Source organism: Cuculus canorus, chromosome 13 (genome assembly GCF_017976375.1).
Source record: "Cuculus canorus isolate bCucCan1 chromosome 13, bCucCan1.pri, whole genome shotgun sequence".
Classification (NCBI taxonomy): domain Eukaryota; kingdom Metazoa; phylum Chordata; class Aves; order Cuculiformes; family Cuculidae; genus Cuculus; species Cuculus canorus.
In genome coordinates, this window is record NC_071413.1 from 4086841 (window position 1) to 4108207 (window position 21367).

The 21367-nt window shown below is 38.6% G+C and overlaps 1 protein-coding gene across 1 annotated transcript in view; it reads left to right on the top strand.

Moving 5' to 3' along the window:
• The window catches only part of ZFHX3 (zinc finger homeobox 3), a 421065-nt gene that overhangs the window by 723 nt on the left and 398975 nt on the right, over nucleotides 1-21367 (top strand).

Sequence of the window (21367 nt, forward strand, 5' to 3'; positions counted from 1 at the left end):
CAAGTGCTGTGGTGATCTACTTGTACAGTTGAATTTTGGCCAAAATGACTTGGAATTGGAGAGGATGTGTTGGAAAGGAGGCTTCTCTTTGCTTTCTGCTAATAGTATAGACAGGTTTGTGGAATCACTGCAGCAAGTTTTAAATGATGTATGAAATGAAAAAATCTTGTCTGATGCACAGAGTGAGTACAGCTGTAGCTTTCTATGAAATCACTGCTGTGAGAGGCGGTTCGTTCTAATGCCATTTCAGATACGCCAACTTTTAATTTTTTAAAGAACTCTTACACTTTTATGTGAAAGACGTAGGTATTACACAGAAACAAAAATTTGTTAGAAAAACCTTTTAAGGTGCTGCATCAGTAAATATTCTAAGAAAGTTTTCTTGGGTTTGATTTTTTTGATCCGAATCAGCATTACTTCAAAGGATGATGTGTGGGTATGATGGTGGCCGTGGGAATGCTTTGAACTTCCCTAAAGTAAGAATTTTAAAAGTTGAATGATAGGATTCTAGACCAGGAGTGCAGTGAAATAGTTTTATTGAGAGGCATAGTGGGCTTAGGAATGAGGGTGGAGGTAATAAGGGTGGTAACCAAGGAGGAATCAGGAGTTCATGATTTGTGTAGGTGTCATGTATTTGCATGGTTGATACAGAGCAGGAACTCACGGGCAGTGAGAGAACCCTCTCTTCCAGTTTTCCATCTTAGTCACCCAGAATTTTTCCTGCACTTAATGTCATGGCTCCTGTGGGGGTGAGATTTTTCAATTAGGGCATATATACCAGGATCCAAAGTAACTTTCTCCTGGTTAGTTAAACATTAGTATTTCCTAACACTTGAGTTTGATAGATCTGTGTCATTGTGAAGATGTAGTTTAGAGCATTTATTTAAGGAATGTATGTATAGGTAACTACATACAAGTGAAATATACAGAATTATGTTTATGTAGTGTAAGAACACAGCGTAAGAAATGTCTAGGTAAGAGGGCTCTGTGGCTAATAAAAGTATTTGTGTATTCAGAAAGAGAAAACTAGGAGTTACTCAGCTTGAAGACGTGTTTTCTCATGACTTCCTAGAGTCAGAAAAGCAAATTCTGCCTAGGCTTTTTCTTCTGAAAACATGAGTTGCTTCATTTGAAAGTCTATATTAATCTTACCTCCCAACTACATCTACCTACACTTTGTTACAGACTTATGGTTACAGGAGAAACTATATATTAATTCTCCTTTATCTAAATTTTTAAAATCCTATCAAATTCTTTAAAACAATGAGAAATTAAAGTCAAGTGGTGTCAGTTAGTTGCAGGGTCTTTTCTCTAGTGGCTTGACTGCCCTACTGCTAAGTCTGTTCTTGTTCTTCCTATGCGATATTTCCTACAGTTGTGAAAGGGCGTGAAAACCCAGCTACGTTTCTCTCTTTCACAAAGCTTACCTACGGCAGAAAAATCTTAAAACTTGTTTCTAGCAGGACACCAGTGTCAAAAGCATCAAATGAAGTTGTTTTCTTAAAGGCAGAAAAAAAAATCATCATGAAAAACAGCATTTAATCTGATGAAAACACTCTTCCCCACCGTAATCTTGAAAATCTCAAAGGTACAGAAGGGTTTCTCTATCATTTATGATTCATAAGTGGATCAGTGTTATTAAAATCCACAGGAGCCCTTTGTTCATTTAGTCAGTCAAAGAGCTGTCCATTAGTCACTGCTCTGCGCAGGACCATCCTTCTCCAGGTTTCAGCTGCTTCTTCAGTAACTCCTTGGTGTAAAAAAATCGACTAATTATGCCACTGATGTACAAAGGTTATTAAGTTTAGAAAAATTTTGCGTCTTAGTTTTATAGACCTACCAAAAATGATCTCTAAAGCACAGAAAGCAAGGGACGGTATCCTTTCTGCACAGAATCTTTGCACGTGCCTGTCACCAGACCTCCTATGGAATTTTGCTGTGGTTTTAATTGCTATTTGTTAGGATTTTTTTATGTTAATATTAAAAACTATTAATAGTGGAAGGAAAATAACATTTATATTGTTCTGTCAGGTTGCTTAGGAGAAAACAGTGTCTGGAGGAACTGAAGGCACTTGTATAAATTTTACTTTATGTTGACTTTTTACTATTTTTGTACTGTATTTCTCTAAAAATGCAAGACTTGTTTTGCTGTGCTCATGCAAGCAACCATTTAAGCGTTTAGAAAGTAAAAAGATCATAAAAAGAGGACAGCATATAAATGGATTTTAAAGCCAGCATCTAATTTGTTTGTTTTAATGACAGTCGGTCTTGTCCTTTTCTTAGTTTCTCAATATTGTTTCCTTCATTCAGTATCTGCAGCTTCAGAATTGCCTAAATTCCATCTAGTTGAATTTCCCATCTTCTGTGCTACCCCGTCAGAGCAGGAGTGCAAAACTCAATGAAGTGATGAACAAAACCCCAGCTTTGCTAATGTAGGATCGTACTTTCATATTGCCAGTGCTTTTTATGCCCTGCTTTCCCAGGCTTCCCAAACCGGGATCACAGTCTGTGCTTCTGGTATTTATTCTCTTCCATCACACCCCCCTGAACTCCCTGCGGCTGTTGCTGCCTGTGCGAGCCGATGCCCTTGCTCTCCAGCTCTCTGTGGTGTTCAGATCTGCTTCTTTGCTGAAGATCAGGTTCAGAAACTTCTGTAGGCACTGTGGAGCAGCCCACTGCTGCTCGGTGCCGTTGTCACTGTGTCAGCAGGAGCGGGTTGTTCAGAGAGTTGGAGGCCTATTGCCCGCTATGTGGGAACAGCGCTGCTGTAGCTGGTCGGAATAACTTTACCAGGAATCAACTTTTACAAACTGAAGTTACTGTACGTGTGGTTATGGTCGCATACCTGCCATTTAGCTGGGGCGTAGCGTTTGGTTCCTGGCAGCTGATTCTCAGTGAGTCCATCTTTGTGGTGTCTGATTTGCTCGGAGTAAGCAGTCATGGAGAAGCGGGCATTGCCCGTGGCTTAGTAACAGTGAGGAGCAAGAGCTGATGTGCTCAATGTTCCTGATGTCTTCAGTCTCTTAGGTCTCTCCTCTTCTTCCTGTGTTGTAGCAGTTTACCAATCTTTTGTTCTTCTAACGCTCTTCTCCTCAGACCCGTCTTTTCCCAAATTCCTCTGGTCACCACCTGAAAGAGTTCTTGTAGCCAGGGCCCTGTAGGGAGCCCATGGTGTGAGTGGCCAAGATGGGGGTTGTAGGGCACTGTAGGCATCTCTCAGCTTCTCAGCAAAGCTGGCTCCGTTTATACAGTGAGGAAAAACCAGAGCCTCAGACAGAGATTTTTGTTCCTCTCTTCTTCTGTTCTCTCTTCGTTGAGTTGCCTTGGATCAAATTACTGCACTCCTTTGTGTCTCAGTCTTACTCTTTGTTTTAGAATGGTTAGAAATCTGTAGAGGGTAATTGCTCTTTTGTAAAGTATTGATTATTGTTTCAAGTATTTGTTAGAGTACTAAAACGTGTTTTGTTGTTCTTAGGAAACTCTTCTTCACTACAGATTATAACCGTCTTTTGGCCTTGAAAGCTAAAAATGAGGGTGTTGTCTTTCTGTTGGCTTGGTGTAGATAACATTCTTGATGTATTATTACAGATACTAATTAGGCTCTGCTTTACTGGAAATGGATGATTTTGTAGGACGTATACTGTGAAAAAAACAAATAAGGGGTAAAGTTATAGTTGCAGGGCAATTATATAGTAGACTGTGATAAAATAAGCAGCAATAGCTTTTTTAAATTAATATTTGCCATTTGTTTTTACTAACATTGTTTGATACAAAGAAAAGGTTCTGCTTGGTTACTGCAAAGCATTTAGTACTGGATCCGGAACTGATTTTGACAAAATGTGGGTGAGGATATCAGTCTCCGAAAGTCCAATAGTAATAGCACCAGGAATTATGACTTAAATTTCTAGCATAAAAATACTGCTTATAAAGGAAAAAAAAGAAATTATTCGTTGTGATAGTGAATAGATTGCTTCATCTTACTGTCATTTAGCTGAGCTTCGGAGCTGCTCATGGCAAAACCCAGATCTTACACTTGTTTTAAATGAAATGGAAGAATAAAAGTATTCTACTGTTTAATTTCTGTTTATTTCAAAATGGCAAAGTTTTTGAAATTAACAGTATTTATTGGTGAAACCATCTGGATTGATGAACTTAAGTGTTGGAAAGTTAGGAAGTGTGTGATAAGTCAAAGGTAGAAATGCTATCTGGAAATTGCTTTCGAAGGAGAAGGGAGGAACTCGCAGGAGTGGGCTGTCCACCTGCTTGTGGAACCAACCCTCCCCCAAAGCCCCTGCACGTGGACACAACCTACCTGGGATAAAGCAAAAGGAAGTTACCAAATAACGGGAGACTTGTCAGCACAGAGAAGTTGTGAATTGCAGGAATCGAGTGGAACAAAATCATCGTCGCAAGAAAAGAGAAAAAGCAAATAGTCAAAAGTTCTGTAGTTTCATAACTGAGAAGAACTAGCAGAGTGTCAGGATGGGCTTAAGGATAGTTCAGGCTTGTTTAAAGCCTATTCAGTATGAGAAGGGTTAATGTGCTTTAAGTTTAGATGCTGGTGTTCTTCCCAAAGTTTTAAAGGATGAACAGAGCTGTGTGTCCTGTATTACAGACTGATTGTCTTTAATATAAGAAAGAATACTGCGGCAGCATGGAGGAAAGAAGTAAAGACAGGAAAATTAATGGAAAAAGGAATAAAATGAACTTGTCAGAAAGTTCCGGAAGTATTTAGTGTCTTCCTTTCTGCTACTAACAGTTTTAGTATTAAAGTGCTGCAAGGCTACCCTTTCGTGAGCCCTGGAGAGCTACTGATACAGTGACACTATGGAAGGCATATATATCAAAAGTGGAAGATTGTAAGAAGTGTAGTGCAAATAAGAGAGGTTTTGTGTGCTGAAAATGAATTTATCAGGCTGGTTGGAAGTTACTTGGTCCTCAAAGATTGGTGTTTTTTTTTTTGTTCTTCTTGTTTGTAACTCTTCTATAAAAGTCACACATGGATTACTGAAATTGGGCTGCAGACCCGGTGCTGAGAGATGCTGTTAATAGAGTGAAAGTTTGGGGCATTAAATAGGAAGACTGGATGACTTTGAAAAAGCAAAGAAAATAAGGTGAAATCTAATAGATTCTTGTAAGAATAGCTTTTGTTATTGGCTGGAAGTACGGCATTGGCTGGGGATGAGGGTGTGCCGGCTGGCAGCAGGCTGACTGCACCACCAACTTGAAATGTTAGTGGAAAAGCCAAGAGCAACGTTAGGACGCATAAAGGGAAAAGTAATTCCAGAGAGGTTAGCAAAATACTGGTGCTGTTGTAATAGGAGTTGGCAAGGGATCACCTATTTACAGGGGAAAAATGTTGCCGTGTAAAGCCAGGACTATCTCTTAGTTGGAGAACAGCGCACAGGGGATTGCTGCACCTAATTGTTACTCAGGGCTGTAACAATTAAGAGTGGGAGAGTGAGTCAAGACTTTGTTCTTTAACAAGGACAGTAGGGTAGGTTATTTCTCCTAATAATGCTCTCTGAATGTGTTCGGTATAAATGATCTGGTAATCTGACAAATAGGGCAAATACCATGAAGTGTAAGATTACTTTTATTTTCCTCATGAAATGTGTTAGAGGTACTGTGACACTGGTAGCAGGTGGACGAAGCAAACAGTTCTTGAACTCTTTAGTAAATTGATATACTAATCAGAATGACTTTTCTAAAATAAGAAAGAAGACTCCCATTTTTCTTGGACTCTATCTTTCCTATTTTCCTTTTTCAGAAATAGAAGATTAGGAGGTGTCTGCACCAATGTGATAAAATGTTCCTGCAAAATTGTATTGTATTTTCGCCTTGAGTTGCTGGTGAAATGAAGTTGTTCGCTTTCAGTGTTGCTTTGTTTTTGACCCCTTTTTGTGAATTCTCTGAGGAAAGAAACATATTCCCATCTTTTATAGTAATCAAATTTATCTGGCATCTCTCAGCCTCTTGCATTACTTATGCTACAGTTGGCCAGCCTTGGGAAGGCTTTAGCAGGTTTATTTATTTATTGTTCTAAAGTGAAGGTTTTTGACTTGAGGTCCCCATGTGATCCTGGGGGATTTTAAGAGAAAAACTGAAAGTGCTTTCTGCCATTATTTTGATATAGTTATTTTCCGTGAAACTATTAAACTCCCCCCTGCACTACCTAAAAACCTAAACAAACCCCTCATGTATCCAAACTCCCAAAGAAACATTCAGCTACTGAGAAAGAGAGAAGAGAAAAACATCATTACCTTAGTTGTGTTAGAATTGTTCTCATTTCAGTCCGAGAAGGCCAATGAGGCTGATGTTGTTGTGTTACCTTTCAGGGAGAATTTCAGTTTCATAATTGTCTGCGTGTACTAATGAATTCTCTTAAACATGTCTAATAGCTTTTACTGTCCCCGTGTTTAGTAAATGGCATCCCAGCCTGTAAATATTAGCTCTCTGGGGCTACTTGCTGTGAGACTGGAAACACCCTTAAATCTTCCTGAAGGGAGAGGATATGGGCAGTTCCATTCCAGTGGAACCAGTTCATGGATTCAGTATTTTGTGCTAAAGCTGTGTGAAAAATAGCACTCATGAAACATAGATGAAAATTCAGCATAAACAAAACTGGCCCTTGTCCTGTTGACTGGTGGAATTTGTGGGAAGCAAACTGCACTTTGGTACGAATTGTATACGGTGAAGCATATGTCATAAAGAGATATATATGTATTAGACGGATAATCAGCAGGCAGTCTTCTCTCTCCCCCCTTCTCAATCACACTGGACATGATGCAAACCATCCTGGAACAAATAACTGAGCAAAAGTTCAAGCTTCCACGGGCACAGAGTTTACAACTGGGTAATATTCTGTTAACATGTTTTGCTTTTTGAAATGTCCCTCAAACCAAGCACACATGCATTTCTAGCTGAGTTTATTTTCAGTACGTGAAGTAAGTTTGAACATCAAGATTTGAATGTATAGAACAGAAGCACTGGAGGTGCCCTTTGGCATGCAGCAGAGATTAAATGAAATCAAAGCACTAATAGAGAGATGGGTAGGTTTTTGTTTAAAGGTAAAACAGTTGTTTTTGCAGCGGTGCACTTGCAGCTAAAGTCTGCTGAGCACAGCCAGTGGGGAAAGAAGCAGAAAGGAATTGACAGTTTTACAGTGGGAAGAACTGTGTGTACTGCAAAAAATGGAGTTTATTGGCTGCTGCTTGCCATAGAGGTTCCACAGGAGGTGTGAATTACAATTAGATATTTTAATTAGTCCTAAAAAGTGTTGTTTGTTCAGTAATTTAATGTAAATAGTACTTATAGAAATACATAACCATGCATTCTATTTCAAATATTCTGCCTCTTTTCCAAGGGACTCTCCTAAGAAACTGCTTTTGCACATTGCACAATAAAACAGGACAATTTTCAGTCATCAGAACTTTGATTGCAATGTTCCCCATATTTAAAAACAAACACAGCTTGTATAAGAAGGCTCAGTCTCTGGAATATTTTTGAAGATGTAGCCCACAGTATTTATTGTTACAATCTTGAGCAGAAAAAGAGAGCAACCTCTATTATGAAACGCAAGGATCACTTAGAAAACACGTTGCAATAATATTAAGTTGAAATGGCATTTGAAGACAGGAAACTCAAACTGAAGACGGACTGTCAATCAGAAAGTCAGCCTGAGCAGTATCAGTGGAGATCTGAGAATGACACATTAATATTGATCTTCTGCTTCAGCTCAGTGTAGTATCACCTTAATTTTTTGCGTTTTAAAATAGATTCTCCAGGCTATTCCTTAAATTAGGTTTTAAAAGAAGGAAATTAGCAAAAGGCAAAGAAAGGCAGTATTACATAAAAATAAGATTTTTGTTGAATATACTTTGTCTGGCTTTCTCTGAAAACCCATTCCTTTTAGTTGAATGCTTATTGACTATGCTCAACTTCGTCACAGCTTCTCTTGTAACTTCTGTTGCTGTTTGTTCGTCAATTTATTTCTGTATTTGAAAAAAAAATGCTGCTTATAAGGGAAATAAAGCTGTACCAGGGTATCATCAATTATTTTGCTTTCAAATGCGATTTATTTGACTAACAATCTTAAAAGCTTTGACTGATATAATTTTCTTTTATGCTCATTGAAATCCACAGAAGGCTGACCAAGCCATCTTCCTCATCTTCTCTTTTCTAAGTCCCTCATGTTATTCCTCCTCTGATTTTTTGATCTTATGAAATTTTTCTTTGAAGAGTAAACAATGATAGTAAGAAAATGTTCATCTTACGTTTTCGATGTGTGTACCGGAGTAGAGGGATTTTTATTGCAGGAGAAAAATCAAATCCTTGTCACCCAAACTGCTAATTATGTTTGATAAATGTATGGTATGTATTTAATGCAAAGAGAATTTAGGAAATAATACACCTTGTGTAATTACAGCGCCCGAGCTACTTCCATCAATCTAATTTTTCTGATTCAGGTTCATTTGCATTGCATTATTTTTATTAAATGAGCTTTCAGTGGAAGCCTTGCTCTCTGTCAAGAAAAAGAATCAAATACTGAAATATTTCACCATGCATGAATCCAGTTTGCACATCACATACATCATGCATGGCTGCTCCATCGCGGTAGGAACTCATACACATCCCTAACAGACGTGCAAGCGTGTGCAAACATGGCCATTTCACAGAGGTGTCAAACGCAGCAGCTGGAAAAGTGTGCCTGGACGTAGAGAATGTCTGTAATTTCTCCTTCCCTTTGGTTGTTTCTACATGTACACGTGATTGGCTGGAACCGCAACAGTTTTCTAATGCCATCCTCAATGCGATGGATGAATTTGGAACAGTGGAGTAGGTCCTGAACCCCCCTTCCATTGGGAGATTGGTTATAGATCCTAAACAGTATGTTTTAAGGAAAACTGGGCTTCCTCTTGTAACACCGCTCTGCAGTTCTGGATCCTCCTAACCTGATCATATACTCTTGTTCTTCTAGTATTTTCCAAGTAGGAATCAAATCATGTCGTATTGGTTACTGTGTGTTAATATAATAACGGACTGATTCAGCGGAGTAGCTATTCCCTCTCTCTTACGAAGTAAAATGAATCTGTGAGAAGAGAGGAAAAAAGTGGCTCTGTTGCAGGCGTGCATAAGTTTCTCTATCAGAAATAGGATTTTGTGTGTTTTTACCCATTAATGCAACTCATCCAGCTCCACCCGGTGTTACCTTCCTGACAGTTTTACTCTAAACAAGAAGATCTGATCATTCTGCTCCTTCACTTTTGACACAAAACTGCTGCTGCTTGTCCAAAACAAGATATTTGTGATCTTAATTAGTATCCCAGAAATGGAGTAAGTGTGTAAAGATAACTATCTGATCTTTCTCTTTCTGGTCTTTTATATCTTCACACGCTTTCTGTCCTTTCCATCTCTGCAGTACTTTTGTGCTGTCACTGCTTTTCACCACACTGCAGCGTTGGAAATCTCCTATCTGATATTTAGTGAAAAATAGCCTCTCTTCCCTAATTCTCATTTCCTTCCACTCCATTTCCAATCTTCAAATTAAAAAGAAAAAAAAGAGTGGAAACACATTTCTAATCACAATACAGGTAACTCACAGTGTATGTAGTTATTATTATGGAAGATGATAACAAATTTAGCTTAGTGTATATACAGTTTTATTTAATTCCTTTTTTTTTTGTTGTTACCTGCTATGGTTAATTTTCCATTTGTTGCCCTAGAATGGACTAGCTCTTAAAAATAGAACATTGATATTACATTAATAATTTAACGGATGAGAGTTGAAATAATTCAGATAGAGCAAGTAACGTATTTTCAAATATGAATCCTTTCATGTAGTATCCAGAATTGTTCTCTGCTGTCAGCGTATATGAAAGTGTTCAGACACGCTAAAGAGCCGTGCAGCGTCTCTCATATGTTTCTTTCTTTGAATGGAGGCTGTTTTCAGGCACCTGCCTTTTGTGTTTTACATCCTTGTCCGTGTGATATTTAGGATCACTTCTAAATGTTTGCAATTGTAATATTTAGAATATGTTAATTTGTTAATTACAATAGGAAATGTTCTTTTATAAATAAATGCAATGTGTTTGTAAATGTCTGTCAGAGAAGCTTACCCTTCCGAATCACCCTGGAATAAGACGTTTGTGAATAGTGCTGAGCAGGAATAGATAGTTACCGGGGAAGGGTGAGATTATCTCATAGCAGTCGTCATCTCACGGCCATTCTTTTCCCTCTGGTATCTCCCTTCCAGGGTTTATAAGCATATAAACTTAGGGAACGGGAAAAAAAAAGGTGTACTTTGTTGTAACACACGCAGAGAAGGAATATGGGAAAAAGGAAAGTAAATAAATGTTTTGGCTGTTTGGAGACCTGCTTCCTGGTAACTGTTAGTTCCATGTTCTGCATATTATTTGTTGTTCAACTTTAGTTTGTCCTCTCGAAGGGAGAAACTTTTAGACTACCAATTCTCCCAATACCACCTGGTTGTCTTTGGATTTTAGCACATTTGGTTGATGAGGGAACTTCTCAGAAAGAACAACAATAAAATGGCCTCTGAGTGGAGACGCAAAGTTCCATTCACCATCTCCAGTTTTGTTGCATAGTGTGGGTACTCGGTGAAGGTGAAGAACACAAAGCAGCGGTATTTGGGAAATGAGTGTCCATCGAAGTACAAAGCTGGAAGCCAGTGAGAAAACCAAAGTAACCCTTTGTATGAGCGAAGGATGTTTGAAACCTTAATGTTTGTTAAAATCTTTTGAGTATTTCCACATTTAAAATTAAAAGAAGGTACCGATACTGTATGACCAGCACAAAGCTGTTGATTTATGGCATTCCTACAGTGGAAAGCAAGTCTGAGATGAAAAGCAAAGTGACTGTGTGTAGGGGAAGGCTGTGGGTAGTGGCTGTGTCTCTCCTTCAAAATAAATCAGTTCATCTTTGTATCTGGAAATAACATTTTCTAAAGGTTGCTCTTGGTTACATCTACTGTATGAGTGTAATAGGTGAACGCCCTGCTTTATCCTCAATCAAAGAAATGTTTATCATATAGCAAATTTATGACTTGCCCTTGTCTAGAGATCAGTGTCGCTTCTCTCAGTTAGTTTAGATAGGACTCTCCGAGAGCAGAAATCTCAGTATTGCAGGTTATCCTATGGGATTTCAGCAGCCTTGAGCTTGAGGCTTAACGGCTGCTAAAAGACTGGAGAGAACTGGAGAAGTTTTTCATGAAGTCACTTGTGGAAACGCATAGGAAAACAAGAATAAAATTTGGTGTTTTGACTTGTCAGTTGACTCTGTTCTGTCCAAGCAACTCTGTAAGTAAAAGGAAGTAAATTTGGTAACTAAGTTCTTACTACTCCTCTGATTCAACACTCGTCTCACACATGACCCTTTTGCAACAGACAGTACTAAAATGGTTTGTTTTTTTCAGTAATTCTACCTAGTTACAGATTAGTTAAAGTTTTGGGGGTTTCCTTTAGAAGGATACTGACTGCAGCTTTGATTACTTCACAATAAGTGGAGGATAGCCTGCATACTTTCATATTAATAGATAAAGACTTTTTGCCCTTAAAATAGCTGCAATTCATTAAGTCAAAGTCATTGACATGAAAGCTGTGAACTGATTGTAATCTGTTAAGTCTTGGGACTAGTTACAAATAATTCATCGTGTGTACCAAGTCCATTAATTCTGTGGAAAACAAAAAAGAGTCAATAATTTCCATTAGTTTAATGGAAATAATGAGATAATGGCACAGTTTTTCTGGTGTGTAATAATTACATGTTTTATTTCAAGAATAAAATACTAGGGTACTGTAAAGAGCTACACATGGTTGCTGCTAGCATAAACACTCATGTTTTATTAAAGTAAAAGTTTTTTTTCCAGGTCTAAATAGTCACCACTAATTGTTGAAACTCTTGCGAGAGGCAGCTTTTTTTTTAAGTTTAAGCCAATAACTCACAGCTGAAAATAAAATGCTTATCCTGGTCAGATGGCTTGTGGGAACTTGGATTTTTCAGATTCTTAGGTGTGCAACAGCTTCCCTACCATGCAGATTTGGTCAAAAATTGCAGTTCAACTCAGCAAACTAATATGCTGTCTCAGCAGTAATTTGAGTGCAAGAATTTCAGTTCCCTACTGCGTCAATGCAAGAAGTTTGTCCTTGGCAGTGAGCTTCCTTAGGTACTTCACAAGAACATGTAAAAAACTCTATAAAGCGCAATTAATGGATTATTTCATTGATTATAGATTTTAAGGCCAGAAGGAACTGTTAAATCATCTCATCTGACATCGTGTATAACACATGCCATTAGCCTCGTTAATTCTGTATTAAGCCTGTAGACTCGTGCTTAAATAGAGTATATATTGTGCTGTTTCAAGTTCTCGATACTTCAGGGCAGGAAGAAACTGTCATTTCCTTGCTCTTCAGCCAGATATTAAAATGTACACCTTTGGGTTTGAATTTCCTCAGCTTCAAATTCTGGATGTTGGTCCTTGTCCTGGATTTTTTTTTGTGGAGGTGGAGCCTTTTACTGTCCAGTGCTCACTGTCTGGGGGGGTACAGTCGTTCTATTTGCTTCTCTTTTTTTTCTAAGAGCAAAATAGTAAATATCTATGTGCTATTGTTTTGCAAACTCTTAGACTAAAGCTCTCTATTCTCTTGTAATTATTTAATAACACCTTCCAGATCATTTATTGTCTTTGGTCGCGGTGCAAAGTGAGTAGCTGTTTAGCACAGGGAGATGTTTTGCAATGGTAGAAAAAATACTTTGTAAGGGGAGAAAACACCAAGTGAGCTTTTTAGATGACCTCCAGAGAAAGGCTTAGGAAAAATAAATCACTTTGTCGGGTATGCATCTAAAACGTGATCTAGCAGTTGCATTGAATTTGTTGAATTTTATTTTTGATCAGTTGAATTTTATGGAACTATGTGAAGTTTTAAACTACGTGGTATTTCTGCTCTTTACAACAGAAGATGGAGGTTTGGATTATATGTTGTTAAGCTTTCTCTTAAATTAGTTTATCAAGCAATTCACACATGTGTTAGCAGGTGATCTCACAAATTAATTAATCACTGTTATCTGCCGGTGTAGAGTCTGGGAGGCTAAAGGCACCTGTGTGATTTGTGCTGGTGTACATTGCTCGTGTGAGTGCCTCTTTGATTATTAAATAACTCCTTTGATCAACTACTTCATAAGATAATTTAATATTAGAATTTTGAGAAAGTATTCTTAATCGATTGTCCTATTTGCTTAATTGGGCTAAAAATACTATATTTGGCAAAAAATTGCAGCCTATTTTAATAAAATTTTTCAGGCTGGTCTGTTATGGTTTTTACCCAGTAAATCACTAAGAAAATAATGTTATTTATAACCTTGAGTATATTATGTTTAAAAAAAAAAAATTAATCAGTAATTCAGAGAATTAAAATTCCAAATGCCCTGAAAGTGCATCTCTGTGAATGTAATTGATAATACCTTATAAATTAAAAATCCTTCATAACAATTTTCTTGTCTGACAGACCAGTTTAACAGCTGTAGCCTAGCAAACTTTATTTTATATATAGAAAAAAATTAACTGAAAATCCCTCTGAACTGTGTTGTTGGCTTTGGTACAGGGCATGAAATAATTTTTCCATCTTACCCCACCGTTCTCCGAAGGTCAGACTTTAAATTGGGCTGTTACTGTCTTGCTGCAGAGTTTCCAAGCTACGTTAATTTTTGGTCTGCCATTGATGGATGGAGCAGTTTGAATTCTGACATGCAGCAGCCTGACTGGAATGACCTGCAGAGGCAGATGTCAGCCTGTTATTTCATGCCCGTTTGTCAGAAAGAAAAAACAGCTCTTTTTTTTTTTTTTTTTAAAGCAGTTCTTTTATACGTACAGGGAGAACTTGGAGGTGGACCTGCTTTTTGATATACATACATTCATAGAGGACTATAAAAATTCGCGCGTATTTATCATTTATGGAAAACCTGGTGAGGGCTCTTGAGAATTTGTCAGTGGCCAATATTGAGGGCATGCATATTCTTATATTTTCTGTACTGTAAACAAGAATAAACAAGAATAATCTTGAGAATTCAGATGGTTTCATAAAAACAGTGTTCTTCTGCTCGTTGATAACCTAAGAAAATTAACATTGTTCTTTTGTAGAGCAAATAAAGGCGCTAGCTGTTAATTTACAGGTGCCAAAGAATTTCCTTTGTGATCCTGTTTTTGCAGATTCAGAGCGTATCAGAGATCTTTTACGCTCTCTGTCCTAGTGTTTTTCTCTGGGGTTGAAATGTACCCCGAGTGGGTGCACGAGAACGAGCAAAACTTTCATCCAAAAATGAACATGCAGAGGGATTTTTTTTTTTCATTAAAGCATAGAAATCAACTTAAAGGGCTGATGCCGGTAGAAAGAGCTCAACTTTTACACTTGAGACTTGACTTGTGCAGAGTCCTGAGTGAGAAGTAATTGATTTGGTTGATGTGGGTGGAAAAATGGAAATATTTAAAGAACTGAGAATCCCTTTACCATTCCCGGTGCTGTCTGAGCAGGTTTTAGCGAAGCCTTACGGGGAGCGTTGTGCCTTTGTGGCTGTGCGGTGTGCGGGCGCCGGCGCTGCTCCGAGAGCAGTGGGGCAGCAGGGGCAGCAGCGCTGGCCTTTAGGCTCTTCCGTGACATTCCCGTCAAATGGGAAGAAATGGAGTGAATGAATTCTGGGTGAGACTGGGACCTTAATGGAGTGAACAGAAGTTTTGCCGTTGATTTTGATAGGATCAAAATTTTATATCGTGATTTTTTTTTTTTATTTGATCAGTCTCTGGTTAGGATTACTTTCCTTAATTAATTCTTAATTTTAATTTTTTGAATGAATTCTTTGTTTCTAAAATTCACAGATGATACAGAAAATACATCTAGGTAGAAAAAAAAAAGGAACATAGCCCACATTTGTAGTCTAGTTGAAATCATGTTAGGATTAAGACATTAATCATAAAGGTATAAAACAGTTGCACAAATCTGCAGATAATGAAGAAATTCATATTGTGTAAGTAATGATGGGTGCAGGTCCATTTTGGTGACAAACCTGAATAATTTTTAACATCATATTTCACCGTTAATATACATTGTAATATTTGATAACGTGAAGTCATGGCTTCTTTTAAACAAATAAATAGAAAGAAACCCCCTAAATTGTGATGGTGAGATGCAGGAGCGCAGCCAGGAAAGCATAAAAAAAAAAGTATCTGAAAAAGTCTTAGTGATTAGGTAAATTAATAGTTGAACAGGAGAATCCGGCCTTCTGCTTTTGCCAAAGGAGAAAATGTAATCCATGGCTATGTAATATAAAAAAGGTAAACATCCAGAAAACAGGAAAATAAGAAAAGAGAGAGAGCCTAACCTATAAATCCAAGATATGTTTTTAGCAGCACGTGTAGTCATCTGTTAAAACAGTGTAGCCAGAGCTTGAGGATTCCCTGTCACTGAATGCTTAGACTTTCAAGTCTGGTTATTTTTAAGGCTTTTCTCCCTGTAACTGTAGCTAAAATAGAAATATGGGCTTGAGCAGAGATTATTACATGAGGCGTTTATGTGGAAGGCAATATTACAACAGCTGACGCTCTTCCTAGAAGCCAGCAGCCTTTCATTTCTTGAGTCTTTTAAAAGGAAAGCAGGAAATAGAGAAAACTCTGCTGGTGAAGCACTGGGTTAGTGCAGAGACAAAGCCCAAAAACTAAAATAAGAGAGCAAATTTCTAGAAGTGTTAATAAATTGAATTGTTAATAAATGTAAATATACAGGGCATCCTTTTTCAAAACCCAGAAGCGCTGCTTTAGTTGTTCAGTGCCTGATAGGTGAATCCTTCTGCCCTGCGTTCGTGTACTTGAGGGTTCTGCTGAGATCTCGTTCAGCCTGTGGAGCCGATAGCCTCTTCTACCAAACGTAGCGCTGTTTTACTTGGGTATTTTGTTGCTAAAATGCTAAGAGGCTGCTAAAATTACAGCGGAGGAGATAATGCAGTGCAGTGGTGAGAGAGGGACCAGTGGTTTTGCTTATTGTTGGAAAAGGTTTCTGAGTTGGTGCACTCTAACAGTTTACAGCAGAGGTGCAAACTCCAGCCTTGTGAATCTCAGGCCACTGCCAAGCAGCTTGCTTTTTTCCTAACCTCCTTTCTGTACTCCTACTAGCGGCAATGTGTACTGGTCTTGGATCCACAGACAGAGGAGAACGGCTTTGTAGGTGCCACATTTAGCAGCAATGAAACCGTTCGCCCTTCCCCGTCTCATTGATTTGAGACAAAGGAACATCAGAAAATTTTACTTGCTTGGTCCCTCTCGTGATGTTGCTGCTTCTCTTCCACCAATAGTGTCCCTCATTCTACTGACAGTTATTTCTGAAGATCTTCTCTCAGTTTATGTAACTTCTGTCAAAAGAAACTTTGGGGAAGTTAAGAGGAAAACACTGGCAGTCGGGTGCTTTTCTGTTATGCCCAAACCAATTATTCCTTTTAGAATTAAGCTGCTCCCTAATAGGGAAAAGTACTCAAAGTTTCTTGAGGAAATTACTAGTGAATTGAAAGCAAAAATTGCACAGGTTATTTTGCTAGTGTAATTTCTTTGGTTCAGGGTGTTTGAAAGTCTTTTTATATAGTATTTAAAAAAAAAAAAAGAGAATTCTCTAGATGAGGTTGACATGCAGCCCTCGGTAGTCTGGTGTAGCCCAGTGCTTTTTAGCTTTGTCATTTGAAAGGCACTTGTCACTAGTCTTGCACTGTGTAGCTGGAGCACGGCTGGCTCTGTTTTACTATTGTTTTTCTATTTACATGCAATTATCCTAAGCTGGTGCTGAATGCTGTAGTTTATTTGTTTACAAGATTTGCCCCAAATTGTTACAGATTGTCAGGGCATGGTTGTCATTTCCCAGTTGTGGAAGTCATTAATGGAGACTTATCAAGCTGCTCTCCTATGTTCTTCCTCCCTTTTCTGCTGAGCATTCTAGGACACAGACCTTCTCATTTTAACAACCTCATTGTAAACTGATCCGTTAAGTTAATCACTTGGATGTTAAAGGACTAAAAAAAGCTTTGGTGACACCTCTCTTCTGTTGGTATCTGGAACGACAGAAAGAAATCAGTCAGTTGAAATTCTCTCTGTGTTAGGTTGTTACTATAACCAGATGTTGAGGTTTTCCAAACACACTCCATGGTTTTCTTTGCTCTCTGGCTCAATATAGAAACCAATTACTTTTTACAGTATTTTTCTTAGTGTGAAGCCAGAAACTAAATCTGACTGTGCTACTTGAAATGCCAGTTATAATTAGCCTGGTAGAAATAATCGGGGGGGGGGGGGGGAGGCTGCTTTCTGTTAGCAGACTAATACACGTTCTTCATTTGGAATAAGCTCCTGCATCCTTGTTCCCATATTTGTCATCTTGGTCAGTCAGAAATTGTGCTTCTCTTTCTAATTGATTTAGATTGTTATAGCAAATTGATGAAACTGTTCCTTAATGTCAGCTTCCTGGAAGCCAATAGAGCACTGGTGAGAGCTGGGTGTAGGTAACAGCGCCGGAGGGGTCTCTGTGCTTCTGCAGCAGCTACCTTGAGACTGTCACCAGAAAAGCTTCCGTGATTTCATGTCAGAACCCAACGTGTGGGTCTTCTGCTCATTAGCTGGCGTTACCTGCAAAGCAATGAGCTGCTGGTCCGTTCTTGGTGGTTCTCACACCGCTCTCTGCCTCTGCCCTTGGTGCCTCTGTCTTTCTACGCTGTGTTCTCAGGTCTCACTTTCAATGAGTGGTACTTCAGTTTTCACCAATGATTAACAACTTTATTAAAGACTTGGTAGCACCAGGGTAGCTTAGAAAGTGGGCATAGGAGATTTTGATGACGCTTGCTTAGATGAAAAGGGAACAACTTTTCCTATGTTCAGGAAGAAAGCAGTAGAGTGGGATTTTGAAATGATCTCCAGAATGGCTCAAGTGTTCTTCTGCTGCGAGCCACGCAGCCGGGTTTGATTCCACATACCTAAACAGAGCATCTCTGGGCCCTGCGCAGCTGGAAGGACAGATGCATTTCACCATTGCCAGTGTGCTGGGGAGTATACCCCGAGCACAGGTATTCGCCTGCATCTACAGTGACACTGCATAAAATGTCACTCTGCTCATATCTCTGTACACGGATGCTTGGCTCACTATGCAAAGCACCAGTGCCAAACTTCTAAAGACAGCCTAGAGTTTAGAATATTTTCTCAGAAGGCTGCAGACTTGGTTTTGTTCGTTGTTTGCTTTTCAGTAGTTTTGAGGATGGAGTTTTTTAATGTTTCCTCACCTAGAAGAGTTTTAGACTTATAAGGGAGGAGGTGTCCATCAGAGTTGAAGGTAAATGGCCTTACGTGTTTCAATGAGTTATTGTTCTAACTCCAGAGGGAAATTTTAAATATCTTACCTGTAGTCAGCTGTTTAAAGGAGGCTGGAATACAGTCTCCAGTAATTCATATTTTAGGAGATGGTTAATGAACTCTTGCAGAGCATGATGCCTCTCTGTAAGCGTGTTATGTTAGAACTACTTCAGCTCTGGTTTGCAGTGTGGATGCAAATACATTTTAACTCGCTGTAGTCCTAAAGTGATCAGCATTCTCAGTATATGTTATGTCAAATACTCCTACGTATCTGCCTGTTACCTTCTGTCATCCATTCTGTCCTTGTCTCCTCTCTGTACGTGCAAGGCAAGGAAGGACACACACTCTTTCTGTATCTGCTTGTTTTTCAGTAATAATGACAATACAATAGCGTAACCGGAGTACCTACTTTTTTTTTCCCCAAACATAATACAATGTATTTCTTTCCCCAGTCAATCTTTATATAAGCCCATTGCTGATGACAAATAAATAATAAAATACAACATCGAGGACCACATGGCAAATTTAGATAACAATTTCTTTGCTGAATTTTCTTCATACAAAACTTCCTGATAAAGTTGTCATTTGGGTAATGTAGCATGGCAAGTTCAGAGCCACACTGAAGAGCTTAATATATCGCCACAAGATTATGGTATCCTCACTGTCCATTTTATTGCGCGGGTAGTGGCCAGCGCTGACTACCTGACACGTAGATACCTGTCAGCAACACTGTTTTCTCACCGTTGTGCTGCTGGCAAGTTTTAGGAGTGAGATCTCAATGTAGGGAATAAACAGTTGTATGTTGGATGAAGTTGTTGGAGTGTCTCTGCTGTGAAGCTGTGCGATCTTTTGTTGCCATGAGAACATTCAACAGGATTCTCTTGCTTTTGCCAGTCATTGTTTTTAGCGTTTGGCAATCTTCTTTAAGATAAATTTTGTGCATTGTAATTTTTCGAGGGTTTAATACTGCTTCACTAAGTAACTACTTTTTATGTCACCAGCCTGAGGATTAGATTTCTCACCTTGAAAACTGAGCAGTGAGATGATGTCTGAATAAGGTATCTTCATTAATTAACAGCCCACCATGCTGACAGTGTTTTTACTGATGGCCCAGTTGATCCCACTATGTTAGTGATGACATATATAAACCCATTAATTTCTGAGACTGCTTAATAGGCAACGCCTATTTAGGATCCATGAACATCTAAATAAAAGCATAGATGTTGATTATATTATTGATTACATAGTCTGTTATCTTAATGATTACATATTATTGATTAGTATATTAGAAATTAAAAAGGAGTCGGAGCCTTATTGACAAGTTCACATAAGCAACCTTCAGCCTTGATGAATCTTGGGGTCACTTCAGCATTCAAACCACAAAGCAGCGACATTTCTAAAAACTGATTAAATCTAGAAACTCCAGGCTGTTCCACGTTCCCGTGATTTAGGACATGAAATGTTCTTAGCCTTTGAAAGACAAAATTTAAGCTTTAGAACCTAGAAATCCCAACTCTGTAACAAAGATGAGCTCTGGAAAATATCAGGCAGTGTTCAGAGAACAGAAACTACCTCCCCAATCTGAGACTGGTGGAATGGTGAGGAATAATTAATTATTCAGGTGTCATCTATTACTAAAAGTATTCTTTCCACAAGACCAGAGAATTGTCTTCCAGTGGAAATTGTACAATTACCTATGGAGTAAATGGTCTAGTATACATTCATATGTCAAAATGCGCTTCAAGATGTATGTCAGCACTTTTGTGCAGAAGAGGGAAATAAATCAGAGGCATGCCTGAACTATTCTCCCTGTGCTGGCACTTCTGAAGTCCCATTTCATCTGCTGCAGTTACTATGAAGGCTGTGAAAAACTGTTAGGGCTTTCTTCTCCTTTTGTTAGGGCTTTCTTCTCCTTTTTTCTACTTCTGTTATTTAACTTTTTAAATGAAGCAATCAAATGCAAAATTTTCCCTTTAAAATATTTTATATTTTTGCCAGAATCAATTTTCATAACACTTTTTGTGTGAAAATTAATGTCATTCATTCTCACGTAAGACCCAGGTATTGAAATACTCAGTGAATAATAACCTTCAAAGTTTTAAAATATTACTCCTATTAATTGCATTTTCATGTGAGTTCTTTTACCTCTTTTCCAGATCATAAGTTGCTGGGCATCAGGTGACAGGTTTGTGGATAATCTTACTGACACCCAGCGTATCTCAGGTGGGGGTGAAATACGAAGCAGTCATCAATATTTCTGGATTGTTTTTTATGAGAGCATGAGAATCTACTGGGTTTTGGCAAGACTTCAGTGTTATGAAGGTCCAGTTGCTTTATGTAACATTTTCACATGGCTTAAAAATTTGGGATGGAGATATTTAATGTGCTGATTGTGGAATATGGGCTACGAGCTGTCTGAACTGCGTTCAAAATCCAGGTATCGTACTCGGTGTGGTATAGACGTGATGGCATTCAGAAAGATGTGTGCAACAGCTTCTGTACCACACTGAGTACAGTCCAGGGTATGATTTCTGTGCGTTATGCGATATGCCAACCACGAAGAATGATTTTAAACACTAGTTGATGGCTGGCAGAGTTTTGCACGCGCTGGGCCAGTGACTAAAAGCCGTAGAGTGGCTGTGGATGGTCGTGACCGGTGCCGTATGACTGTGTCTCGGGTCTGTTTGCTGGGTCCTCAACCACATAGCTCTGTTCATACTTGTCCCCAGGGAACTGGATTCACAAATCACTGTTGCTTCTTGGTTCTGTTTTGAACAGACTCTTGATTCCATGAAGGCCAAGGTGTGAGTATTGAAGTCTGTGAATGTCTGTGTATGAATAACCTCGTGTGTAGCTTTATTTCTGACTAGCTGCAGTTGCATCTGATGTCATCCACCCAAATTCTAGAAAACTAGTGCTTCTTGGGTGCTTTGCTTGTTTTGTGGTTCTTTGGGTTGGGATTTTGTCTTTAGGGACAAATGT